The sequence below is a fragment of the Ixodes scapularis genome, unplaced genomic scaffold, assembly GCF_016920785.2.
Source record: "Ixodes scapularis isolate PalLabHiFi unplaced genomic scaffold, ASM1692078v2 PGA_scaffold41__6_contigs__length_2269736, whole genome shotgun sequence".
In the NCBI taxonomy this organism is placed as follows: Eukaryota; Metazoa; Arthropoda; class Arachnida; order Ixodida; family Ixodidae; genus Ixodes; species Ixodes scapularis.
Window position 1 is genome coordinate 129,374 of NW_024609870.1, and position 14,042 is coordinate 143,415.

General features: G+C 42.4%; 1 pseudogene; it reads left to right on the forward strand.

Annotated features, from left to right (window-relative positions):
• Positions 1-5,051: 5,051 nt before the first annotated feature.
• Positions 5,052-11,602, forward strand: LOC115308890 (annotated as a pseudogene).
• Positions 11,603-14,042: the final 2,440 nt, after the last annotated feature.

The following is a 14,042-nucleotide window of genomic DNA, read 5'->3' on the forward strand; positions in this document are numbered from 1 at the left end:
TAGTTGCTAGCATTTGGTGCTACGGTGCAGCGGCGAACTTCGACGATCGTAGTGGTCGTACTCGTAGGGGCGACTTCGGCAGCGGCGCGTATGCGGTGGCATCATCTCGGCGTGCAGTCCTGGGCGTTCATCTTACCCAAGAACGAGTTCACATCGCTAAGTTGAAAGCATTCGAGTCATCTAGGCACGCGCGTGAAACGAAGTGTTAACAGCGGCGCAGTGTAACGCGCGTCTCACCCACCAGCGTAGCGGCGGACGCCATCTTGACGAGACGAAAACGCGCCCAAATGCGTTCAAACGGCGCGGAAGTGACGTCATGTCACGTGACATTTTGAAAACCAATGAAATGGCCGCTTTTCCGTCGCGCCGAAGGGGGCGTGGCCTGGCACTGTACGGGATATGGTTTGCTAATACGCGGCCCGGCCCCCCGAAATCTTCCATTTTGTTGGGACCTCCTCTCCCCCTCCCCCTCATACAGCATTTTGTCATGGACCCCCCCGAAACAAAATTCTGGCTACGTGCCTGATGGGAGCTGAGGCGTCTCGTGAAAGCGTCGACGGCCTCGAATCCACTCCGCCTTCCGATGTGTTCGGCGATCTAGCTTATGCGCTTCCTCTGTTCACGTGCGAGCGAGGTAAGTTTTAGTTCGACGTGATTTGAAGCCAGCGGTACGCCGTCGCACCACAGTGCGGAATGGGCACCCCCATTCTGGGAATTAGAGTTTTCGTTAATTCAATTCCTTTCAACTCCTAGGAATGGGGACACTGGGCCCATCCCCACTCCTGGAATGACTGAATCGTTCCATTCCATTCCTCTAATTCTTAAACGTAAAAACTGGCACTTGACAGCTACATTGTGTTGCCGGCATAAGGCGCATGAGGCTGACATTATCAAACGCATAGACAAATGCAAAAAAAAAAAGCTAAATGCCTCAATAAGCACTGATTTTACTAAGCTCACGGTGCTGGAATGCTTGGGGTGACTCCTAGCGTCCGTAGCGGTCCATCGCAAGGTGAAATAAGGTATGCAAAGACAAAAGTCAAAGGAGCCCAGCTTGCTTGTAACCCTAACCCACTTGAATGTAAAACATATAACACAGAAAGCAAGCATCGGAACAAGAACCAAGTTAAAGGCGGACTTACGCGTAAAACTGCAGTATAAAAAAACAAGTGTCGGAGCAAAGCTCAAGGTAAGAAGAGAGAAGTGAATCTAGCTTTGTTTTAATGCGGAAGCAAACCCAGATTTCGCACTTCAAAGGAGTGCGCGCGAATGACCGTGGAAGGCAGCAGGGTTGGGCACTTGCTAAACAACGGTCCTCGAACTATAAGAGAACAATCACTGATCATCTTTCGGCGGCGCCCGAGTCAACGAGTTATCGGAGCTCTGCGAGTTATGAGACGCCCCCGCTCCTAAATCTCAGTCTGTGTGCGCGTGCATCCTCCATGCCGTCGAAAAAAAAAAAAAAAAGCCAGACAAGAAGGACGATGAGGAGCCGTGCATGGCGGTTTCTTACTTTGCCGCTCCCTTTGTTTCTTTTAGTTGGTGCTTGGTTTCTTTTTTCGCTCTCATGTAACGCCAGTGAAGCCCGTCACCTGCACTTCCGCGGAAGGCGCCACCGTCACCCCCTCCCGCTCTGCTCTTTGATTTGACGCTTGTTTTTTGTATTGCATTTTTGTTTGCGTATAAGTCTCGCGGGCTAGCAGTTTCCGCTCATTTTATTTCTGAGCAAATGACTCGCTGACTGTTCGGTTTAGCTAAACGTAACCCCCCCTCCCCCCCCCCCCCCTCCCAGAAAAAAAAAATAGAAAAAAAAAGAATAAAAAAATCGGGGCCATTTCATTCCCATTTTGTTCCGGGCAAAAGGCATCCAATTCCATTCCTATTCCATTCCCCTCAACGTTGCCGCCATTCCATTCTCATTCCATTCCGGGGTCGCGAAAATGCGGAATGATTCCGGAATCATTCCAACTCCGGAGTGGCAACTCCGCAACACTGGGTCACACTGCCCAGCACGACAGAGTGCACCCGAACTTAACATCACCAGCGTCAAATACCGACGCAATTTTTTTTCTTCGGGCCATACCTCGTCCGGCAGTTTCGAGCACGACAGCGGCGGCGCATATCTCAACAATCTTGGCCATTTCCAGCGCCAAAACACGTCTAGAAATGCCAATTTCGTCCGCTACCGCCAAATTCGACAGCCTTAAGCGTGTTCGGGAGCAAAACAAGCAAAATGAAAAGCAGATGTTTCACAGACGACTGGTCCCGACGTTGTCCAAACTGGACAACCGGGACGCGGAACACTAAGGCCCGTGTAAAAGGCGACATTCTAACCTGGGGAGTATCCGAGCGCACAGACGAGACGTTCGCCGTCATTTGCCACTGTCTGTGCACAAGTTGAAAATCACTTCCTTTGTACGTATGGGTTTTCCGAGTGCCCCTCCTCTCAGTGGTTGATACGACACGGGGGGCGGGCACATACCCGGAGGCGTGCACAGTAAACTTTTTTACACCCTTAAAGGCGTAATGGTACTAAAAACACCCTTCTAACACCCTCATTTTCAACATGAAGGGTGTTAGAAGAATATCCACACGACTTAAACACCCTATTTACACCTTTAGATAATGAAAGGGTGTAAGAAAGGTGTTAGGAGGGTGCAAGAAAGGGGTTAAGTAATGAAGGTACACCCCATGATGCCGCCAGGGGTGTAAGGGTGTTTGGAGTTTGATCGTTGAAAACAATGCCGAGCAGTTTAAGATTAATGCCGACTGCGCCATTAATCTGAAACACTACGATTCGATGAAGTCAATAAATAAGAGCACTGTCATGGCGCTCGTCGTCTTCGCGAGTTTGCATTCACTGGCTAGACCAATCAGGCACAGTGATCCTTTCTGTGCTTGATTGGTCTAGCCGGCAGGAGCAAATGCACGAAGGCGACGAGTGCCATGACAATGCACCTTTGGTTCTGCTTGATTGACTCCGTGGAATTATGGCGTTGTGTAACCGATAACTGGTTCTGTGGGTTCACCCTGAGTTTAGGAATTCGGAGCACACAAACCAGGCTGCTGTTTTGAACACTATATTATATTCATATGTTCGTCGGTGTGCTCACTCACGATTGCATTCGTTGCCTCGAAGGATGGGCAGGCGATGAGGGGTCCCGTCGTTGGCTGCTGACTCGCAGGTGTCAACAGGTGTTCCCAGCCGGTCTTCTTTCCGTGTTTCTTGACTGCCATTATTCCTTTCGGGGGTTTCGCGTATTCGACACATCCGCATCTTCTTCGGTACTCAACTGTACCTCTTTTCTCTTACATCCCCAGAAAGCGAAGGCCTCGGTGTTTAGCTCTCCCCCTTCCCCTGCGTTCTCTCCGTAGGCCCGCTACGCCGCTGTATACCTTTGGATTCCGAGCTGCGGTCGTTCGGCAGAAAACGCCACGAGGCGATGGCGGCGAGACCAAGTCTCAAGAACTCGGTGGCGCCGCTCTGTTGTTACGTGCGGGCACTTGTGGCCAACTGGAGAGGTTGCATTCCTTCCAGGTTTACTCGGCCCAAGTTTACCTCACAGGTGGCTGTGGTCGGACTTAATATTGACATAAGTATCGGCATACTCGAAACCTGGAATGTCCAGGTTACGCGTATGCTGCATTTCACGGGCATGAGAGCTAGTCAGGATGACACAGATGTAAATGTGCCATGTAAGCCAACACGCCCCTTTACAAACATGCCCGCGTTTGCCCACACCAGGTGAGGTCACTGCGCATTCGCAAAAACAATATTCGCTCGAGGTAAATCGTCCGCGTATCCAGCAGCGCCGCCGCAGCGGCGTGACGCCAGAACCGCCGGATTGTGTATATACATATACAGCTTGAGTAATAAATAAAATAAATGAGTAATGCAAGTTCACTTAGTTAAGACGCGTACTTATAGGATTGGGTATAGATTCCCATTGCTCAAATGGCATGTTCCTTGTTTCTGATATAAAAAAAAAAAAATAAAGCCTCGCTCACTTTGATCTGATAAGAGTAAAAAATGCAGATTCAAATTTACGAATTTTAAATTTTAACGCGACTTCTAAAACAGAGCAATGGAATATTAACTTGTAAAAATAATTGTCTTTTTTCCGAAAACTGATTTGTATATTACATCAACTAAAATTTGATTTACGTGAAAAAACAACGAACATTTCAGTATGATTGGGAGCAAATATTTCGAGGTACCTTTTCTACGGCGTGCTGTTTTAGGAAATACAAAAAAAAAAAGAAAAAACTAAAGCAATGAATACGATTAAATATGTTAAAGAAACAAAAATATGGTTCAATAAAATAACACAAATATGTATCTATTCGGGTAGTGCACCTGAACCTTGTGAAAGCACTCACAGTTTCTGAACCAATGGGTGTGGCTTATATGTTCAGGCGTTCACCTTTATGATTTGTTCTTCAGTGTACTTATATCGGAAAATGTGGGAGAGATAATAGGATCTAAATAATATTTAAAAGCATCTCTATTATATTTTAGAGAACAGATAGATCACAAAAATTTAGGGTTCCCTGTTTATTATGATTTTTTTTTTGTACTAAACAAAGCGATTTGAGGCACTTGCCAACACTGTGAAATCGTTTTTATCGCGGAAAATAAAAATCGTTTGGATTATTGAATATAGACTGGTACAATCCCTTACATGAAATGGTTATTAAATCACGCAGGCGAAAGCGTAAAAAAAAATCCGCAATACAAGGCGTCGGTTTAGCTATACGAGTGTTACCCCACTTAAACAAAGAAAATGCAACATTTAAACCCCCAAAAAACGAAACCTCTGTAAAACTAAAAGTTTAAGTGGAATAGCCATACAGACAGTTTCTTCTTTTAGCTTTCGCTTTAACTTTAACTAAGCTTTAACTTAAAACAATATATTAAAAACAAATTTGTTGAAACGCGAAGCAAGAAAAATGCAAACGAGCCCCCACCCAAGATATCGAAACCGAAACTACAGCAAATCTTTTTAGAAAGGGTAGGCGTAAGTCGTAGCCAATCCCCGTTCTTATTAAAGATGGCTGCTTTCGGTTATTGCTGGAATCGCCGCAACTGCTACCGGAGACACTTCCACGTGTGGACGCAATTAAAGGTGAGAATATTTATGCAGCATGCTTGTAGAACATTCTTTGTGTCCAGGTGTCCAGGAAGTGAATATTGATACCGCTTACAGAGTATTCGACTTGTTTAACGCTTAAATGTGGTGGTAGCGACTCCGAGTGTTATATACCGGCTGGCTGGCTTCGGTTTTCTCTATCAAGCCATAACCGCTAAAACTACTTTGGAGTGACGAAAGTGCTCCTGTTTTCTTTTTCGCTTTTACGCCGGCGCCTTTTTTCTCGCTAACTGTCGAAACTAAACAGTCTGTAAGCATAATCACTTCATCGGTGGAAAGCTGAAACGGAGATTTCTGTTTTTTTTCTTTTCTGCGTCAAAGTTTAAGCATTCATCCGAATCTGTATATCGCTTTCGCGTCGTCGCTGTTTAACGATTTGGTTAATGTGCTCAGCACCAGTTCTTAAGTTGTCTTTGCTTGACAGCAAATTCGGCACAAAAAAGAGGACAAGAGGGGGACAGAAACACAGCGAAGTGTATTTGTCCCTCTCGACCTCATCCGATGAATTACTGACTAGCCCAATTATTAGCCCTTCGCTTCAAGCCATATAATTTCTATAATTTTATTTTGAACATAAGATTTTGTGTTTCTTGATATGGTGTTTCTTGGTACGATATGGGTTTCTCTGCACGGTGTTTCTTGATTTGATGTGCGGGGCAAATGTTACCTTGCAGTAGGTATGGCGAACTGTACATACTTCGTAATGTTTTGCGGAGTCGTGATTATGTGCCAGTCTCGCGTTTTCAGCTTTTATAATGTTACATAATAGGAAAACAAATAAAAAAAGTCGAACAAGTAGCTGGGTTTTTCTTTTGCTACTGTGATTGCTATGAAGTATAAAAAATAATTAGAAGATCTAGACCAGTTTAGAGCACTAACCCAAGTAAAGGAATGCATTTGTTAGAAGGACTGAATAGTAAACATTGTTCAAGGTGTTTTGCATTGAATATAGCTGATCTTGCCTCTTTTTCTTTTTGCTATGGACCGAGTCTATCTGCTGTAAATGTGGCTGTTAGGATTGTTCGAAAGCTCAAATGGCTGACTAACGGGCATTGGGTCTTGTAAATTTATTTAGTGTGTTGACTGCTCTATGCGAATTTTTTTATTCATTGTATGCAAATGTTATTGGAATTAAAAAAAATTCGGAAGAAAATGTAATAGCTGCTGCACTGGGCTATTGTTAATGTTGATGAAAGTAAACTTCATAATTTGAATAAAAAATCATTTGCTATTGGCACTTTTTGAGTTTTTTTTGTACAGTATTACCTGCATTGTAAAGTTTATGGATGATTTAATGCCGGACAGGCCTTTCAGATATTTTGAATAAATAAATAAATAAATCTTAATACTCCAGAATTCATGTGTCATGCTCATCCACCAAAAGTTCAAAAATGAGAGACGGAAGCTGGAGACTGACCGTGTGTACGCAAACCGACCAAAGTTCGGCAGCCGTGGGAAACAACCAAGGGCGGCTGTCGCCGCTGCATCAATGGAGTTATAGCGGGGCAAAGTTGGCGCAACACTGGTCGGTGATTCAGAGCTCGGTGTAACGCACATGTGTTTTTTTAATAAAATTACAATAATCGTCCTTGTTTAATCCTTATGCAGTCCCAAAGCTTGGCTCCCAGTGGAGAAGACGAATACAGTCTCACACAGCATGAGGCCTGGTTAGTCACGGGGGGATCAAATCGAACCCCGACAGGTAGCAAATGTGCTGCAGGCCTGAGTTGACGCGTTCCGCAAGGGTCAAAGATTTGTGCAAGTGATCCATTGCTGAAGCTATCGAAGAGTATCCATATCTCAGGGACATTGAATAGGTGAGTAGTTTCTTTTGTACGCAATTTGTAGACGGGCTTTATTTAGGAGAACCAGCTTACACAAAGCTGCTCTGTTTGTAAGAAGCTGTAATTTTACGAACTTGTTCTCTGAAGAACATAGAAATTTTTTTCCACTGAAACAATTTAACATACATAACATACTGTAAAATTTAACCCCAAAGCTGTAAAAAACAACAAGGATGACAATACTCAAGGGCTGTGTGTTGTGTCGTCCTTCTTTTTTCCCCAGTCTCTCAGTTTTGTCCTAAGTTATGTTCAAGCATCACCAGCTAGTTTGCGTCCTATCTTTTTGTTCGTAAAACATTTGTGAAAACTTTAAATCAGGGGCACAAAGTGCTTCAGCAAATTCCTTTTAGGTTAATATGGGCTCAATCTGTCGCTTAACGGTTTATGGCATACTACGAAATTACTTCTCAGAATTAATGTTTTGCATAATTTGTTCAGTCAAACACCATTTTAATTATGACGTTTCTGCCTTTAATATTACCTTAAGTAACTAGCCTAAACCAAGGTTGATCATTTTTACATTTCGGAGCTGCATTATATCTACTAGCGATCTACTTCAGCAGTACAGTGCAACCTTTAAAGGGATACTTCAACGAAATTTGAAATATATCCGTCGTGTTCAAAAATAAGTTCAATATGATCCACAATATCCGTAAATGACAATTGCACATTTGTATTTTGAGCCCGGTGGCTGTTTTTTTGTTATAAACGGCCCACTCTAGCAAGCGCTCGGAGAAGGCCCAGCTTAGAGCATGTGACATCCGACGCAATCGTGACGTAGGTCGTCTCGGGACGAGCAAAGCTGCGGCGAGGCTGACGTCGAGGGGATGGCCTAGTCATTACCGCCACCGAAGCGGCTGCTTTTGTACGAATTTTGAGTGACGGGTTAATCTTTTATAATCTTGTAGGGGGACAATAACTACATCTGGAACACACAAAAGTAATTCTCGGGAAGACGGGAGTTCTTCCTTCACTTCTTCTCTCGTCGTGGCCGGAGGCGAGACACTCACCGTCACTAGCTGTCAAGGATCCTGGACGGGCATTTCAAACGAGGCGTTAGCGACGTCCACCAGGTGCTCTTTGCAAATCGTTTAATTCGTTTCAAATTTCCTTTTCGTGACTTTTTTAACAAGATATTGGTGTGTTCGATGTGATACTGCTCCTTTGAACACATATAGACCATAAAATACGCGCCGAAATTTCGTTGCAGTATCTCTTTAACGTTCGCAAGTTCCATATTGCCGAAATATTCACGAAGCCAATCATTTGCGTAATTTGAAGGTACATGCATGTCCTCAGTCTAATTTTCAAATTCCAACTTTTATACTCATAGGTTAGTGGTCATGATTATGTCTGTCATCGCATGTGTAAAAAAATTGAGGGCACGAAGTAAAGGATTCTACAGTAGCCGTGCGACACGACAGAATGCTTCAAATGTGTTAGTAGGCTAATAAAAGATATTTAATAACGAGGTGAAAAAAAACATTAAGAATTTCACTGTTCTTACAAATGCATGGGTTTCATTCAAACGCTCACAATGTTTCAGTTGCTTGAGGATTTCAAGCAACTTCTGAAGAAAGATGGGAATGAAGCGGTCGAGGCGGCGTTCCATAAGATTGTGAAACTTGCTCTAAGAAGAGACCAAGGGGGCTCCAAAAAAGACCTGAAGCCTTTACTTGAAATTGACCCGCCAGGAACCGGTGCAAGACGCAAGAAACGTAAGTGATGATTCGTGTATAGGAATAAAGGGCATACGTATGATCTGCTCAAAGCAGTACTATACCGCTTTGAGCATAACATATACCAACAGAAGGATGGTATGTTACCGTGTATGTTTAAAAATGCGCAGATGTTCAGATTAGTGTTGACACGATGTGCCTTCTCTGTTGGATTTCTTTTCTCTTAAGGTTAACAGATGTGTGTTTTTGTAGAACGCACCATCTGTTGGGGTACTATTTTCAAAACACAGTTTTTCTCATCAGTTTTTATTGTGCACTTTTTAAAATGTTGCCTATTTTACCGTTAGCTTGTATAGTGTAAATTACTGTGCAAATTGAATGGGTGCAGTTTAATTTACATATTATTGTTTAAATTAAATAGTGGGCCATCGATTTAATCTGAATAGTCACACAAAACACAGCAGTGCTACGGTACAAATGGTTGCATTTAATATAACTTTTTTTTATGTGCATTGCGGACTAATCGTTCCCTTAGACACAGATGGAAGTGCTAAGCAGTTTTTTTTTATTTACATAAAATAGGAGTGTTGTGTGCAAAGAGCAGGCATGTATTTAAAGATTTGCGAATAGTGCAGGATAATTCTGTCACAGGAAATGCTTTCCTGGATTCAGGACTTAAATTTGTTCCAAGGGAAAGTTTTGAATGAAGGTACCTCTTCCGTTAAAGTCATTCGACATGCTTGTTCTGGTTTCTATGTATCCAGTTAATTTCACTGCTGCTTCAAAATAACTAAGACCAAGCAATGTTTTATAACAGTCTGCGAGTAATGTCCATTGACCTACATCACATGTGCTGCTACACACGCATTTCTCGAATGGTGCAAGCTAAGTGTAAATGTAAGTACTTCAATTTAAAAAAAAGAAAAAGCTCAGAGGACAGAAAGAAGAGTTCACTTAATTTAAAAATATTCCATATTTTGGCACGATAATTTATCTAGCATATAAATGTTTGGATGAAGCGTACCTGGAAGGTATATTTTGTTTACAAAAATGTATAATATCGAAGTCACCTTGTTAAGTTCTTGAATCTTAAACGTACTATGGAGCATCAAGCATGCATTCATTTCACAATAAGCGCCCACCAGCTAGATCTGAAATATTTCGAAGCTAAGTACATGAGACGCTCCTTTGTGTTATCAGCTTTTCCAAACACGTCGCTGCAAAGTGGTTGAAGCCCGCCATGTCATGTACTAACAAATGCATATCCTCCTGTTCATGAAAATCACCGAATATTAAATGGATGCTTGCTCAGTGTTTTACAGATTGTCATTTCTGAAGGACAGCACTGCCTGTCTTCGTCGAACACATTTGTTTATCTTTTGGAGCAGATGTAAGAATTTGTACCTTTCTCAACCTATACGTACATTAGTCAAAGCGAAGGAAGTGATTCCCCATAAATAGTTGCAAGCAAGGCACTTAGTCACCACCATGTCTGCACATGTGAGCAGGTTTTGCAATTAGATGCCTGTCTCAGTTACTTTCACTCACACCCTGGATGCGCTTGCACTCACGGGGCACCAGCTGGATGCCACGCCTGCAACTGTCTTTAGGAATGTTTGAGGAAAAGAAGTCTTATTTTTAAGGTCATTCATTAAAAAATGCACTCTTACAATAATGATGAATCCGTCGGTTTCACTTACATGCCATGGGCTTTTTAAATCCTTGCTCTCCTTCATTATCGTGTTTCGAATGAAGACGTGCAATGTATTTGTTTCTAATTTAGCACGAGTAACATGTGGCTCAGTTTTACTATGCGTTTCTGTTGCAGACGTTCAGGCCGTACGTGCCCTGGAACTCCTGGCAAGAGTACTTAAGCAGCCTATAGTGCAACTCACAGATGTCTTTGCCTTCGGTAAGCTTTCACTTAAAAGCCCTCATTCTAGAACATTGTATGCGTTGCACAAAATTATATATAAGTGGTAATGTACTTCGGTCATTAGAACAAAATTGTAAATATGTGTAAGGCCCCCATGCAGTTTCCAGTTTCCTAGACTTCCCATAATAACATAAAAAAAGAAGAAAAAAAAAACTCACTTTAATGTTGCTTGATTGTGGTGTAACTACTGAAAATCCTTTTTGACATTGGTAGGTCTAGTGGCACCCCATGCAAAGGCCTTTTTTACCATCATCAAGAATATCTCACAGTTTTTGCAGCAAAAAAGAAACCTACAGGCTTATAAATGAAATATTTCTAACAGGAAATCAGATGTCTAACAGTCATTTACCGTGAACCAAAATAATATTTTAAAATGCGAATATATTTTAATAATTGGGATTTCAGCATAGATACTTCATCATATTACAACTGCAATTATTTTTCAACAAACATACCTATATGAAAGCAAACAGAAAGCATTCACTCATCTCAGCAGAAAATAACAGCCGAAATTTAAGTATTGAGTACTAGTCAGAGCTCCTTTATGTGGCCGACGTGTGTTGATCACATAACAAAAGAACTTGAGTCAGCAAGAAAATTCTGCCTTTATAAATAGATATACAGGTGTATACCATGGTGACTGCGAACTGTATATCTAGAATGCTGTGTTTCGTTTCTTTTTAGGAGGCGAAGAAACCACTTACCCTTTGCATCGTATTTTCGGGCCCGAGTTTCAAAGAGGCCGAAGCGCTCTTCCTCTATATCGAGAAAAGTCGACTGTTGCGCGTCATAGATGCAGTGGAAGGGACCACAGCAATCATGACCGCCCAGGGAATGTTTAATTCAAAGTACAACAGAAAAGCATTTAATATTTCTTGTGTTTTGGAACACCTATTTTAAGGGGTTTCGATTTCAAGGCCCAGGAGCATCGCCCAACGCTCCTGGGCCTTTAAAGATTGGGTAACCAGTACATATAACGGGTGTTTCAGCTAAGACTGACAAAAATTCCTAAAATTAGTGTAATCAAGGTAAAAGTAATTTTCTCGGGACAGCATTACACTTGGTGGCAGACGTCAGAAAATGTGCGATACTTACTAGTTAGTGCGGTACTTCATTACATATAAATAATTAACTTTATATTAAGTGAAAATAAACATATGGCTCGAACTAGAACCTTGCTGAGCGTCATCGAAAACCACTTAATCAGTAATTTTCAGAAATATTCAGGACGTAGGAAGCGTAGTATGCTAAAGTTACCACTCGTGAAACAGATACAAGGCTAGGGCTCTGAGAAGAGACGGAAGAATCGCTCGGGCGCCTTATCAGACCGCTATCTGTGTATCTGCTGCACGAGTGGTAACTTCAGCGCACCACTACGCTTTTCACGCGTTCAAAGCCTTTCTGAAAATTACGAATTTTGTGCTTTTTGATGACGCTCAGCAAGTTTCTGGTTGGAACCATATGTCTTTTTACTAATGAAAATGTTAATTCGTTTTTTTTTAATAATTAACAGCCTAATTTGTTAGGTATCGCGCATTTCTGACGTCCGCCACCACGAGTAATGCAGTCCCGAGAATATGATCTTTGTACTTCGAATACACACATTTTAGGAATTTTTTCAGTCTTCGCTGAAATACCTGGTATACTCCAAGCTGCTCGGGTATGGCGCTCGGCAGACATTGTATTAGAGGATTACGGTCTTGATCAGTGGGCTAATTAACCTAAACATGCGAATTAATTTAACACTTTCGTAGGTCATATTGCAGCTGCAGGTTTTAACGGCAGTCAATGTCAGAGCCAAAATAAATTTAAACAATTTGCATAAAGCCAAGAGTTTTGATATATTAATAGATCAGTTTTCTGATTTTGTCGCGCGATTCTAAAAGTAAATACACAGTAAGAAAGCTCTGTCCTCAATGATGCCTATGAGGGGTGACACAGTCGTTTCGGTTTCTTCGTATTTAACTGGCCAGCGCATCTTTGGTGGATATGCCGATGGCATACTGCTGAGAGGGTAACAGGGTACCAGAAAAGTGTATGTCACATTTTTATGCACAATCTAGAGGGCTTGTGGCGTTTTAGTTTATAGCTTCGGAATTGCGTGTCAAAAACGCGGAAACTGATCTCTTGATATTGCAAAGCACTTTGCATTCATTCAAAATCTTCAGATTAGGTTAGTCTCTAACTTTAATTGCTCTCAACGCTGCAATGAATACAAAACGTATAAAATTGTTAAATGAAACCCCGAAAGTTTAAGTTAATTAGTCTACAGGTTATTAATTATCATGCGATCTGATGTCCGTTGAGCCCGATACACATAAAGTGATGATGTTACTCGTGTATACTGGTCATCCTTTTTACATCTGTACGCATTAAAATCACCCACCCTATAATGTCCCTCTGGCGCGAGCGCGCACACCATGCTCTTTAGGGAGCATTGACATTGAATGAGCTCGTGCTTGTATACGCCGAGGAAGCTACGCGTGATAAGCTACAAACACTCGACGCTGGGAGTTTTAACATACTGAAAGGTTGTATATGCAAGACGCACAAATTAAAAGAGTATTCAACTTTCATATACACCTTTTTGTCTTTATTCATTAGTGGATGCATGCATGAGGCAACCACTTAGTTAAGTAAGAATACATGAAGTGTTTTCGAAGGTTTTCAGCAGCACAAGCATGTTTTAATATTGTGGCACTGTAAACGTTACAAGTAACATAAACATCATACGGCCAGACATTGGATGCTGTGGAATGTCTCCAAAGGTATGAACATGAAGTCAGATTAACTTGGCTGTATACAGCCCATGAACATCATAAGAAGCGCACATGCACTGAAAAAAAAGCCAGACTAACTTGGCTGTATACAGCCAAGTTAATGTGACTTTTTTTCTCAGTGCATGCATGTGTGGTGCCTGTAAAATGCATGTGACACCCTTACACCCTTACTCGTGTTTCTGAGGGTGCAAGGGTGTAATGGTGACAAGAAGACGCCTCAAAAAGGTGCCCAAGAGTCCAACACACCTTTTTGTGAGGGTGTAGGGGTGTGAGTTATAGACACTCAAAACCACCCTTAAGGGTGTAAAAAGTTTACTGTGCACCTTTTTGTGAGGGTGTAGGGGTGTGAGTTATAGACACTCAAAAACACCCTTAAGGGTGTAAAAAAGTTTACTGTGTGTTCCCTAAAGCTTCTTCGGAATCTCAGGGCCTTCCGATGACGAACCACGTCTTCGCGACATTTGGGACGATCGGGTATGTCATTCCGCTTCCGGTGGAGGAGCTTACGTCACCGAATGGGACTGGGGCAATGCACTCACTCTGCCAATAGACCGATCTCACAGCTAGTTTGAGTACGCCACCGCTGCCGACATGCATCGTGGGAGCTGTAATCTTTCTGCACGCACGGTCTGCGCGAGCAGAGCACGAGGCGG